General features: G+C 42.5%; 1 long non-coding RNA gene across 2 annotated transcripts in view; it reads left to right on the forward strand.

Annotated features, from left to right (window-relative positions):
- The first annotated feature begins 11121 nt into the window (after positions 1-11121).
- The window catches only part of LOC132249499 (uncharacterized), a 34510-nt gene continuing 32981 nt past the window's right edge, over positions 11122-12650 (forward strand). For both annotated transcript variants that reach the window (XR_009460980.1, XR_009460979.1), the window contains exon 1: positions 11122-11241. This is a non-coding gene — a long non-coding RNA (uncharacterized LOC132249499). The remainder of the gene's footprint in view (positions 11242-12650) is intronic.

Below are 12650 nucleotides of genomic sequence, written 5' to 3' on the forward strand. Positions count from 1 at the left end.
TAAATGAACGTGTAGATGCACCCACAGACTCCAAAACAGCTCCAAGCCAGCACACCCACTGCATAAGCATTGCCTTCATTGTTTATGGATCTCCACATTTCTTTAAAAATTTCTCTTCCTGGGACATCTGACATTACTCCCACTGATCAGCCATTTCTCTCAGACGTCTTTTCTATAGAGGAGTTGATTTCCTCATTACAAGCAGACAGTGCTTTAGATGCCCTACACAATAATGTCTCCTTCTGCCTGTGTCTGGCATTAGCAATTTTTCTTGCCTTAGTGACACAATGGCAAGGGATATTTAGCAGTTCTAACCACTCCCTTTTTTAAAAGTATGCATCCCTCAGTTCCTTGGCTAAGCCATATTCCACAAATCATAAAGATATACAGGCAACGTAACAATCCATACAGTGCTAACAGCAGCCTGAATGGATGCAGTATAATACGGGCTTTTCAAAGAGACCCAACACAGCATATCAGTGATATAAACACAAGAAAACATTCATGAAGCCCCAGACCATTCTGGGATTTGTGACACATAGCTAGCACGAAACTTTTTGTGCCTGATCTACTCACTATTTATATAGGCTACACCATTTAACCCTCATACTATATTTCAGGTGTTTTCAACCTTTTTGGATCAGTGTACCCCTGGCAGCCAGACGCAGAGCTGGGGGGACAGTGACACACAGTCAAACGCAGAATGTCAGCAGTCACCACGTGCAAGCTCCCCCACCCCTCCGTGTCCGGCTGGGCAGGCAGTGCCTGCATGGCAGTGCAGGATGATGCATGGCTCCATCCTTATACGTGTACCCCCAGTTGACAACCCCTGCTATATTTAATATGTATAGCAGCCAAGTTGTTCTGAAAGGTCGTATCATTTGAACCTTGATGGATGTTACTTTGATATCACACATGAAAATATCCTGTGCATTAGTCTTGTTGGTCCATATTGAATCCTGAGGAGCACAGTTGGGCTCGGTGCAGGTACAGGAGTTTACACATATGAAACATCTTGCAGAACTGAGACCTTTACTTTTACTATCTTAGGAACCAAAAGAAGAGATAGATTTTGCCCCAGTAAGTATAAATCTTTATCTTTTTTCATTACACTTAAGCAGAACATTTGTTGTATAGGTTAGATTACTCACGGGTCCTACCTAAATCTCCGAATCTGATGCTGTGGAGATAAGGTGAATTTTTTTGACCTGTATGTATCACTGGGCCAGCCTATTTGTCCGTCACAACAGGTCTTCTGTTTTTATGGAGTTCAGAGAGCACAATTCTTACATTTGTCATAATGACTTTTTTAAGTCTATCCAAGTCTCAGCTCCTATGGAGGAGAGTAAACTCTTCTATTATCTCGGGTCTATCAATTTAAGGCCTTGTCTATACTACAATTAAATAAATTTAGAGAGCACAGTTGTGCCCTAAACATTTTATAACAAGTTTTGGTTTTGCAAGTGTAACTCAGACTAAATTGTATTTAACCATGAACAGGAAACATTATAAATCCCACAGTTTGAGCTGGCCTACAGAGGCAAATTAAATCATGTTAAAATATGGTTAAGATAAAAACATATTGCAGCAGACTCCCCTAACATGGACAAATTGTAATTCAGACAAGGCCTGAGTCAAACCTTTAAAATTATTTAAACCACTTATTTTATTTGGTTATATAAAGTAAGGTTTCAGATTCATAGAACTCTTCTCTCTTTTGTGAAACTTATCTTCCAAGGCTGAAGGAAAACCTTCCAAAGGGACATAAAAGCAATCAGCCATCCATTAATAAAAAAGCTGTGATTTATTTTTTATTGTATGCAGGTTTAATTTAATTTCATTTTTCAATATGTCTGTTTCACATAATTTACTACTCGACACTTTTTATTTTCAGTCATTTTGGCTGCTTATAAATAAACATTCATTAATTCCAAGTGAATCAGCATCCCATTATGAACTTTATGCAGGTTGAAATACGGGTCTCTCTCTGTCTGGGATGTGCATACATTCAGCAAAGCCTGTCTGGAGAATTAAACACTGGCATTTTTTTAAAGCTTTGCTAAATAGAAACAGTTCTTAAATGGGGACAGTGATTTTCAGAGGAACATTATGCAGGTGTGGATCATGCATTTTAATGATGCTCCATTTAGAATTTAATCTCGAAATAATTTGAATAGTAGTTTAAATAATGGCTCTCTGAACTTATTAGAGGTTATCCAGTAGCATCCAAGCTTAGCAGCAAGACCATATATGTATAAATAATATGTATGATTTCTTTTTTCTTATTAAAAAGGTTGCAGATACTTGACAGGAATTTTTAAAAATAACACCAAGGTAAAAGTCCATGCAATTAATCACAGAACTGCAGAGAGGTGTTTACTGGCAATTGTGAGCTCTGCCGGGACAGGTCCTGCTATGCTTGCTAGGGTGCACAGTTAGTCTCAGATTGACAATCAAGATCCTAAGCTGCCCCTGTCAACAAGAGCTGATCTAGGGTTTTACTGCTGTTCTTTTCTAGAAGTTTCCTTGGTCCATATGTTTGCCATGTCAAAATATAATAATATTGTGGCCTTGAAGTTAATTAGTTGCAATTGTATGGTACACAGAAGGATCACACTCAGCCACATATTGCAGTCAGCAAACTCAGGTTTTAGAGAGGGCCAAGCTACGTGTATAAAGCAAAGTTACTGTGCCCAGCAGCAGTGTCCTCAGGCATACTGTGCTGCTCTGGAGGCAGTGTAACTGCAGCCTTGTTGCATGAATGGGCTAATTGGCCCTGTCTCTCAGTAGTGCTAATTAGCCTGCCTCAAGTGACACGTAGCTACACATAGGTCCTGATTTAGCAAGTAGCCCAGAGCAAAACAGTGCCCTTGATGACACCACCAGTATGTTCACTGAATAGTGTAGGAACACTAGACAAAATGCACTGCATTTAGCAAGTAGCCTAGACTCTCTGTTTAGAGCAGGAGGGGCCAACCTGGGGAGGAGGGGGAAGCACAGTGTCAGATAATGCAGGGAGCAGAAACCAGAGCAGTAGATCTGATAAGGGAAAGGGATTAGAGTGGCAAATGGGGAAAGTGCAGGACTAATTTGTGGCATGCCTCACTGGCAATAAAAAGGTTGGCTCCCCCTGATTTACAAAAACAGGAGAAATTATTAGGTTTGCTGATGTTCATTATCTAATTGCCTCAATATATATATACACCCTTTATCTACATTACAACTGAATCCTGTCTTTTCTGTACTATGAAACATAGTTGTCATATTGAATGAAATAGTTTGAATGTTTGTAAAGGTTGCCCATTAGCCAGTTTCAGGAAGAAAATAAGATTTATCTCCTTATCTAGTTCATTGTTTTGGGGACTATGTGCAAAAGGTCCTGACTTTGCTTAAAGTCTTAATTTAAATTTCATCTTTTAGAAGTCTTTTACAAAGAGAGCAAATATCCTGAATTCCAAGAGATCAAACCCTGGGGCCTTTTGACCAGGTTGGTAAGAAAAGGGCATTTGCAGTGATATGGAAGTTTCCCAAAGATAATTTAAAATGCTCAACAAAGGTAAAAGAATCTGTTGAGTAAGATCCGAGCCCAAATTTGGGAGCAGTGATATATTGAGTAGGAGGAGCCCACTGATGGCAGCTCGCTCAATAACAACCATAACTTACTGTCCCAATTTGGAGGTGACTATACTTGTAGAAAAACGAAGGAAAAATCGCAAGTATAGCCCGGGTCCAGACTGATCACCTGAACCACCCTCTCCGTGAACACGAATCTCTTAGTTCACGCTGAAGCCGCGGAGCACCTGAAAAGGACTGAAGGAAGGGGACTTAGTCCTATCACTGCCGAGGCCAGCCTATTGAATTGTATTGCTGAGCCCATTTCATTGAACCGTACTACTGAGGCCAACCCATTAAATCGTACTACTGAGGAATGAAACCATATTTTGGTATTTGGCTTCTTGGAATTCTAGGATTGTAAGTATAATATGAAAAATAATAGTATTGATTCAAATTTAACTTTGAGTTGTAATTGTAGTTGTTTTTGTAACACTAATTCTTATAGTATTGTTTGGGAAGGAAGTGCATTCGGAGCATTGTTTCTGATATATGTAATTATTGTGTTTTTAATGTTTGTGGTGTTTCTTAAAGCTAAGCAGTGTTATATACGTAGCAAAGAGTTTTAAAATAAAATTGTGTTGTATAATTTAAGTGGGTAATCATTGTGAAATCGTGCAATCAGTTAACTACTCCCCCAGCCAGTGCATCAAAACGAATCAGTAAATTGTGTGGGATTTTCTCTATTCCATAACCCACTAGAGACATGGTGTCACGAACAGGATGCGCTGGTTGCCCATTTCAAAATGGGATGAATGTGTTGCAGCATTGCACATTCCACAACGATAATGAGGGAACTTGGAAGGTAAATATAAGAGATCTTAATAATGAGGATGAAACAATCACATATAGTTTTATGTTTACACAAGAAACTTTAAGATGCTGTCTGGGAGGAATTCAGAAATCATATGGTCCACTAGATTGGAGTTTAGAAAATAAAGAAGTAAAGCCAGAAGTAAAGGTGTGTAGGAAGAAAGAAAGTAGAAAAGAAGAGGGAGATTTTTGAGAGATAATGCGAAAGGTGTTAGGGAAAGGAGTTTACGATCAGTTAAAATTGCCACTAGCAAGGGAGGTAACGTGTTTAAAAGCAGGAGAGATACTAAGAGAGTTAGAAGTAAGTTGCAAACAAGCAGCAGGAGGTCCTTTGAAAAAACCTAATTATCCGTTCCTCTTAGGAGAGGCAGCTCGGGGAATCATTCACTTATTGCATGAGGTAGAAAATTTAGCAGCCGAGAATAATGTTTTAAAATTGGTTATGAACCAGAGCAAAGTGAATGAAACAGAGGAGCATGGAGAGAAACCAAGTAAAATATCTGTGCAACCTACTGCACCCTCTCCAATTACTCCATCCACTCCACCACCATATGCAGAAGTTACAGTAGAATTGAAAGAATTAAAAGCTGACTATGAGATAGGAGAAGTAGCTAAAGGTAGAGCAGAGCCAATACTGGAGGCATGTCCTATAGTAACTACTAGTTGGAAACAACAAGGCACAAATCCTGCAATTAGGCAGAATATCTATAGAGAAAGGAACAGGGAGGAAATAGAGGATTTGGCTAGGAGAACAGCACGACGTACTAATGAAAATTGCTATGTGTGGCTAGGAAGGATTATAGAGGAAGAAACTGGAATAGGGACCCTATTAAGTTCAGAGGAGGCCCTTCCACTAATAAGAAATTCGGGATGGAGTAAGGGGGCAATTCTCACAAATACCATGAATATAATTCCGGGAGGCATGCATCCCATAACTTTAGCTGGATTAATTGCCACCGGGGTGAAAAATCATTTGGGAGCTCTAAGCTTTCCCCTAAATTTAGAAGGGGGTATGAATAGCATCAGGTACATAATATGGGGAATTAGTTTTGCCCATTGGACAGCACCCCCAAACACCCTATCGGCAGTACAACAGAGATTAAGGAATGATTGTTTGTTTATCAGCGCTCCTGAACAAATAACTTGCAACAGGATGTCATTAGAGGTAGCATCAAATGTTCTGAAAACTCCAGGAGTAAAAGCCTGGCTACTGCCGCTGGTGGGGCAGACACCCTGGGAGGTAGCTGATAAAATAGGAAACATAGTGCAGGAGGAAGAAATGAAGAAAAAGCCCAAATTAACAATATAGAACACCATGTGCACACTCCTTATCATCCACAATCTAATGGGGTTGTGGAGAGACACATTGGTATTTTGAAGACACAATTGAAAACAAATTTAAAATCAATTTCTTTTAAAAACTGGGATGCAGTATTGCATGTAACCTTAATTCAGTGCAATAATGATAAGACCATGTGGTTGAAACACGAAAAGAAAGAGTTTCCAGTGTGGACATATAAGTATAAAAAAGGAGATAAAGTGTGGATACACTTACCCAAAGAAGAAAAAGTAACAAAAGGTGTAATTGATCAATTGGGGAAACATCCCAACACTTATTTTTGTTTAACTGAGGAAAATCAAACAATATTAGTACACCAAAGTTGGCTAACCTCACGAAGCTAGGCCTCACAAGGACCTAAGCAATCATTTAATTTTGTTACAGGTGTCAAGGATTGAAGTGGCAACAGTGGGAGATCAAGGATGAAAATGATCCCAGAGATGAAAACTGGATGTGGCTAACCAATGTAACATAATGCAAACCAGTACATAGACCACCCAATGTGATTCTGGGATATAATGCTGATGTATGGAATCTCACAATACCAGGTTATTCCCTTAAATGTAATATTCCTTGGGAAGGACCATGGAACCCCTCCAAATTATTAAATCCTCATGATATAATTAATGGACCATATTCGTATGGCATTAAATTAACAGAAGCAGGGATAAATGAAACTGAGTACTATCCAACACCATGGGGTTTTATGAGAACACACCCAGAAAAAGGTGTATTTGGGGTAAAATTAACTATTATACCAGTAGGGTTATTTGAAAATGCTACAGTAGACCCCTATGGTATCATCCAATGTAAGTGGAATAAACTTTTCTGGAAACCTAACACTGTCCAGAACAGTGGCAGGCTTACCACTAGCACTTGGTGTCGGACTATAGTACATACTAGAAAAGGGATATTACCTTATCTCTTAATTATAAGGGATCCACAGCACCAAGAACAAAGCACAATAGCCTGGCATTTAAAATCTCCTGAATATTCCCGCACTGCCATGCGCATTACATTTAACATTAACTGCACGCAACCACAAAGAAAGCGCAGGTCAGTCTGGACAGACTGGGCACAGCAAAATCAAGATAAAGAATGGGAAGAAACAGTAAAACTTAAATTCATGTCACTTTTGGGATTTGCCACTGCACATGTAACTATTACCAAAAACATTACACAAAGAATGCAAAATTTCATAACATTAACTGAACAAAATGAAAATATCACTAATTCTAACATGAGGAAAATCCAAGCTAGATTACAGTTCATCACCTGTACACAATTTCATGAATCCAGTACCTTTGAACAACTTATTGTAACAAATTTAAAGAAAAAATTCACAGATGCTGGACATACACCTTATGTAGAATGTCACAGTTAAATAGCGTAATTATTTAGTCACGAAAATCAGGGAAGTGTACAATGGCTTTGTTCAGTGAACCCACTAATGGGTTGGACAGTACATACCCGCATTGGAGGAAAACATACAGGTACATTACCCACCATGCGGTGTACTAAGCATAATTGCACACAAGTAAACACCAACCAAGTAAAATTAAATGATAAATGTTCTGAATTGGAAGCATGGAATCAAACCCATATTGTGCAATGTACTGATTGCAAATGTAAAATCTACACTAAAACTGTTCAAGTAAACATATTAAACTATGATTATGCTTTTGACTTAAACCCCCAAGATGAAGCAACCCAGTATTATGAAATAGTAGAAATGGGATATGATATTCCTCAACTCCAGCCCTGTAAGCAAGAGGGTCAGATCTGGAGAGATACAGGGGAAATAATGGAAATAAAATATAATATCCCTCAAGACTCACCCTGTGAGCCTGGAGCTCAGTTATGGAGAGACACATTTGCAAGGAAATGTGTGTGCATAATAGAGCCAAAAATTAATAATCTACACTCCAGTATGGAGGTAGTACTTTGGTCCAAAACAGGTATCCCATGGATCGCTGCAGATCATTGGAGCACGACTGAGGAGAATAAGGTGCATTCCCAACTATCTGCGTGGGACATTGACTTGCAGGAATTAAATTTGACTCATATATCGTTTAACTTGGAAACTAGACAATTAGTGATGTTGTCAAAGGACTATGGAGAACACATTACTTACCTGAAATTACTCAACGCCAGCAAGATCCTCAATGCACCATCTGCTTCGGTGTTAGAAGGACTAACCACGATTGGAAATGCAGTGGGGAATGGTGTTAAATCTACTATACATGAAATAGGATCGATAGGACAACAACTATGGAACACTATAAAGACTGTATTTTTGGGAAAATGGGTCATATATGTTATAATAAGCATCATAGGATTGTTTGGGTTAATCATTTTCGGAAAATTAATTTTGTGTATGTTGTCATGGAATCATCATAATAAGTTTGTAAGGCTTAGTAATGAAATATAATTGTAATCAAACTGCCTAATGGGCACGGGGGGATGTCATATTGAATGAAATAGTTTGAATGTTTGTAAAGGTTGCCCATTAGCCAGTTTCAGGAAGAAGATAAGATTTATCTCCTTATCTAGTTCATTGTTTTGGGGACTACGTGCAGAAGGTCCTGACTTTGCTTAGTCTTAATTTAAATTTCATCTTTTAGAAGTCTTTTACAAAGAGAGCAAATATCCTGAATTCCAAGAGATCAAACCCTGGGGCCTTTTGACCAGGTTGGTAAGAAAAGGGCATTTGCAGTGATATGGAAGTTTCCCAAAGGTAATTTAAAATGCTCAACAAAGGTAAAAGAATCTGTTGAGTAAGATTCGAGCCCAAATTTGGGAGCAGTGATATATTGAGTAGGAGGAGCCCACTGACGGCAGCTCGCTCAATAACAACCATAACTTACTGTCCCAATTTGGAGGTGACTATACTTGTAGAAAAACGAAGGAAAAATCGCAAGTATAGCCCGGGTCCAGACTGATCACCTGAACCACCCTCTCCGTGAACACGAATCTCTTAGTTCACGCTGAAGCCGCGGAGCACCTGAAAAGGACTGAAGGAAGGGGACTTAGTCCTATCACTGCCGAGGCCAGCCTATTGAATTGTATTGCTGAGCCCATTTCATTGAACCGTACTACTGAGGCCAACCCATTAAATCGTACTACTGAGGAATGAAACCATATTTTGGTATTTGGCTTCTTGGAATTCTAGGATTGTAAGTATAATATGAAAAATAATAGTATTGATTCAAATTTAACTTTGAGTTGTAATTGTAGTTGTTTTTGTAACACTAATTCTTATAGTATTGTTTGGGAAGGAAGTGCATTCGGAGCATTGTTTCTGATATATGTAATTATTGTGTTTTTAATGTTTGTGGTGTTTCTTAAAGCTAAGCAGTGTTATATACGTAGCAAAGAGTTTTAAAATAAAATTGTGTTGAATAAATTAAGTGTGTAATCATTGTGAAATCGTGCAATCAGTTAACTACTCCCCCAGCCAGTGCATCAAAACGAATCAGTAAATTGTGTGGGATTTTCTCTATTCCATAACCCACTAGAGACAATAGTATACAAAGCTAAGTACAGCATGGGACTACATTATAGGTTTTCCCCATACGTATAATAAAAGTCAACACAATCGACTTGGTTTGTTTTGGAGGAAGGTCAGATGGAATTTAAAAGCAGTTTCATTTTCCCTCTAATTTTGAAAACCCTTACATATGATCCTTGCACATAGGATCAGTTATGTATATGTAACAGGGCATGGCTGGGCTGGGATAATGTATAGGTAGATACTAGGGGTGTGCAATATGGGCCATATTCGATTTGGATTTGGCCTGAATCAGGGACAGTGATTCGATTTGTTGATTTGGATCACTGTCCCTGATTCAATTTGGTAGAATCTGAAAATTTGATGCTGATTCAGAGAATCAGCAATTTGGACATAGACACAACTTTATATGTTTTTTTCTACGTACCTCAAGGTACCAGGCATGGCTCATGAATACTGTAATGCTGAGGTGCATGGAGCATCCCACAAGAGCATGGGGGGGGGGGGCCTCCCACATGCTCGGCGGTGAACCCGGAAGTGGACCGGACGTACTTCTGGTCTACTTCTGGGTCTACCAGGGAATGCATGGGGGGCCGAATCGCCGCTGAATTGAATCAGCAATGGAAGCTTTGCAAAGCCCTAGTACGTGGGTATAAGCGTCCAAATGTTGTGGAAAGGAGGAATTGGGAGACTGGATGCTGGCAGATAATTGGTCCTGCTATGTGAGATAGGCAAAACAGAATTAATATTGTAGCTCTGAATGTTCACTCAGATAATATTCTAGCACCTATACGTCACAGGATCATGCTTATAAACTGGCTGTAAGTGTTAAACTTTACTCCCAAGACTATGATACCAAGGATACAGCCCAAGTAGATTTTCCTTTCTAAACCACTCTGAGATCTGTGTGTAAATTTTCCTAGCTGGTTTTTGACTTTTTTTGTACAAAAGGCATAATTTAGCACTGTTCACTATCAAGGGGTGCATCTACAATACTGCTAACTCTAATAAAAGCAATGACATCGTGACAAAGTACCAAAACCAAACAACAAACCAGACCAAAGAAAACAGTAAAATCAAAATGACTGCTATACCAAAAGCACCAGGAAAATACCAACAGTAAATAGATACTAGAGCACCCTGCCATCAGTGAGACAGAGGTTAGCTATGCTCCACTACACAGGTAGGATTAGTTGAGAAAAGGCGGGGAAATAGGGAGTCTCTTCATTTCCTCAGGCCCTGCTGAATAGGAGGCCTACATTATCTATGAGGATAAGTGTGGGCAAAAATTAGGTTAATATGTAGTTTTATACTTGTGTAGCACAATTTAAGTAATTGACATTACAGTTTTGTGTCAATGGCATGACATAGGAATGAATCAGGTCTGGTGTATTTAAAAAGATACAAGATGGCTTAAAGAAAATCAACAAGATAGATAAAAAGAGAAAGTGACCTAAAACCCAAATCATCAATGGACTACAAAGGAAAAAATAACCTAATTTTAAATTGTAAAATATTTTCAGCTCATGGCTAAGCAGTAGCAGATTCCATTGCCTTGCAGGTCAGTTTACCACTGGAAGGGAGAAAAGAAAAATTAGTGACACAGAAGCAGAGTATTTCCTTAGCATGGCTTGTTTGCTTAAAATATATCTACACTAGCCCTGGACGCGGGAGCGGTGAGAGACGCGCGGGTGAAAGCTCGCTGTGCCCCCGCTCCCCCGAAGCCCCCCAGAAACCCTCCAGCAGCCGCGGAGCCCCCCCGCTGACCCCCAGCACAGCCGGGGTAAGTGGGGCCCGTGGAGAGAGGGGGCTAACCCCTTAGTGTGTGTGTGGGAGGCGGCGGCTGAGTGGAGCCGGGCCGGGTCAAGCCCCGCCCAGGCCCCTACTTGGCCCAGCCCCCCAGGGAGCAACGCGACCGGAGCCGCACAAACAGGCTGCGCAAACAGGCGCGCTTCTCTGCCGGCGTGTGAGTTAGCGCGGAGTTTGCGTGGGAGGGAGTGCGGGTGGGCGCCGGACCCTGCCTGCGCACCCCCCAGAGTAGACAGCCCCAGCCGTAGCCAGCCTACCAGAGGCATGACACAGATGGGCACGCGCTGCACCCCGAGGGTCCCCTCGGGCTCCGCGGGCCCCCCCCCGGCACCTCAGAGACGGCCACCCAGACGGAGCCCCTGGTTCCGGGCTCCATGCAGACGGAGCCTCTGGCTCTCGGCTGCGGGGGCTGCCTGTCCCTTTTTCAGGCTCTGGGGCCTGGGAGCATGGCGACCTCCCCTTGCGGGGTCTGCTCCCTTTTGGCGTCTCTGGTGCGCCAGCTGGAGGAGCTCCAGGCCACAGTCCAGAGACTGCGTGCCATCAGGGACTGCGAGCAGGAGATAGACTCCTACTGCCAGGCCCTTCTCCCCCGGGAGGCAGAGGGTAGATCACAGTCTCCCTCCACGCCAAAGGAGGACTCTGGGACCTCCTGCTGTGTCCAGCCAGGGGCATGGACCAAGGTGGTCAAGGGCCCTAAGGCCCGCCGCACCAAGGCCCCTCCCCCACCAGAACTGAGCAACAGGTACGCACCTCTTGCTGCCCCAGCAGAGCCTGCTGAGTTGCCGGCCCCCACAGGCAACATGGGCCTAACTGCAGCTCCCGCCCCCGCTCTCCCCAAGACAAAACGTAAGGTGTTTGTTGTGGGAGACTCCCTCCTGAGGGGAACGGACGGGCCAATCTGCCACCCTGACCCCTTAGCCCGGCAAGTCTGCTGCTTCCCAGGGGCCCGCATCCGGGACATTGCGGAGAGGATCCCCAAGCTCCTCAAACCCACAGACCACTATCCCATGCTCCTTATTCATGTGGGCACCAATGACACGGCTCAGAGCACTCCCAGCCAGATAATGAGGCGCTACAGGGATTTGGGAGCGGGGCTTAAGGGTCTGGGGGCACAGGTGGTGTTCTCGTCGATCCTCCCAGTCTCAGACTATGGGCTGAGAAGGGACAGGAGGATCTATGTGGTCAACCAAAGACTGCGGCGCTGGTGTCGTCAGGAAGGCTTTGGCTTTCATGACCACAGCCCGCTGTCTGGCGAGAGAGGCAGCAAGCTGCTGGGAAGAGATGGTCTCCACCTCTCTCCCCTAGGGAGGAGGCTCTTCTCAGCCAGACTGGCTGACCTGCTCCACCGGGCTTTAAACTAAGCCCGTTGGGGGACCGGGGGGACTACCGCCACTGCTGGCCTGCTGAGCAATCCTTGCAAAGCCAGCGGATCATGGCACTCAAGGGAGCCCGCCCCAGCCCCAGCCCTGGTAAAATCTGTGGGCAGGGAAGGAGCCCCCCAGGGGGCACTTGCCTGCCTATACACTAATGCCAGGAGCCTGGGGAATAAGCAGGAGGAACTCATTC

The sequence above is a fragment of the Alligator mississippiensis genome, chromosome 3 (assembly GCF_030867095.1).
Source record: "Alligator mississippiensis isolate rAllMis1 chromosome 3, rAllMis1, whole genome shotgun sequence".
NCBI classification, from domain to species: Eukaryota; Metazoa; Chordata; order Crocodylia; family Alligatoridae; genus Alligator; species Alligator mississippiensis.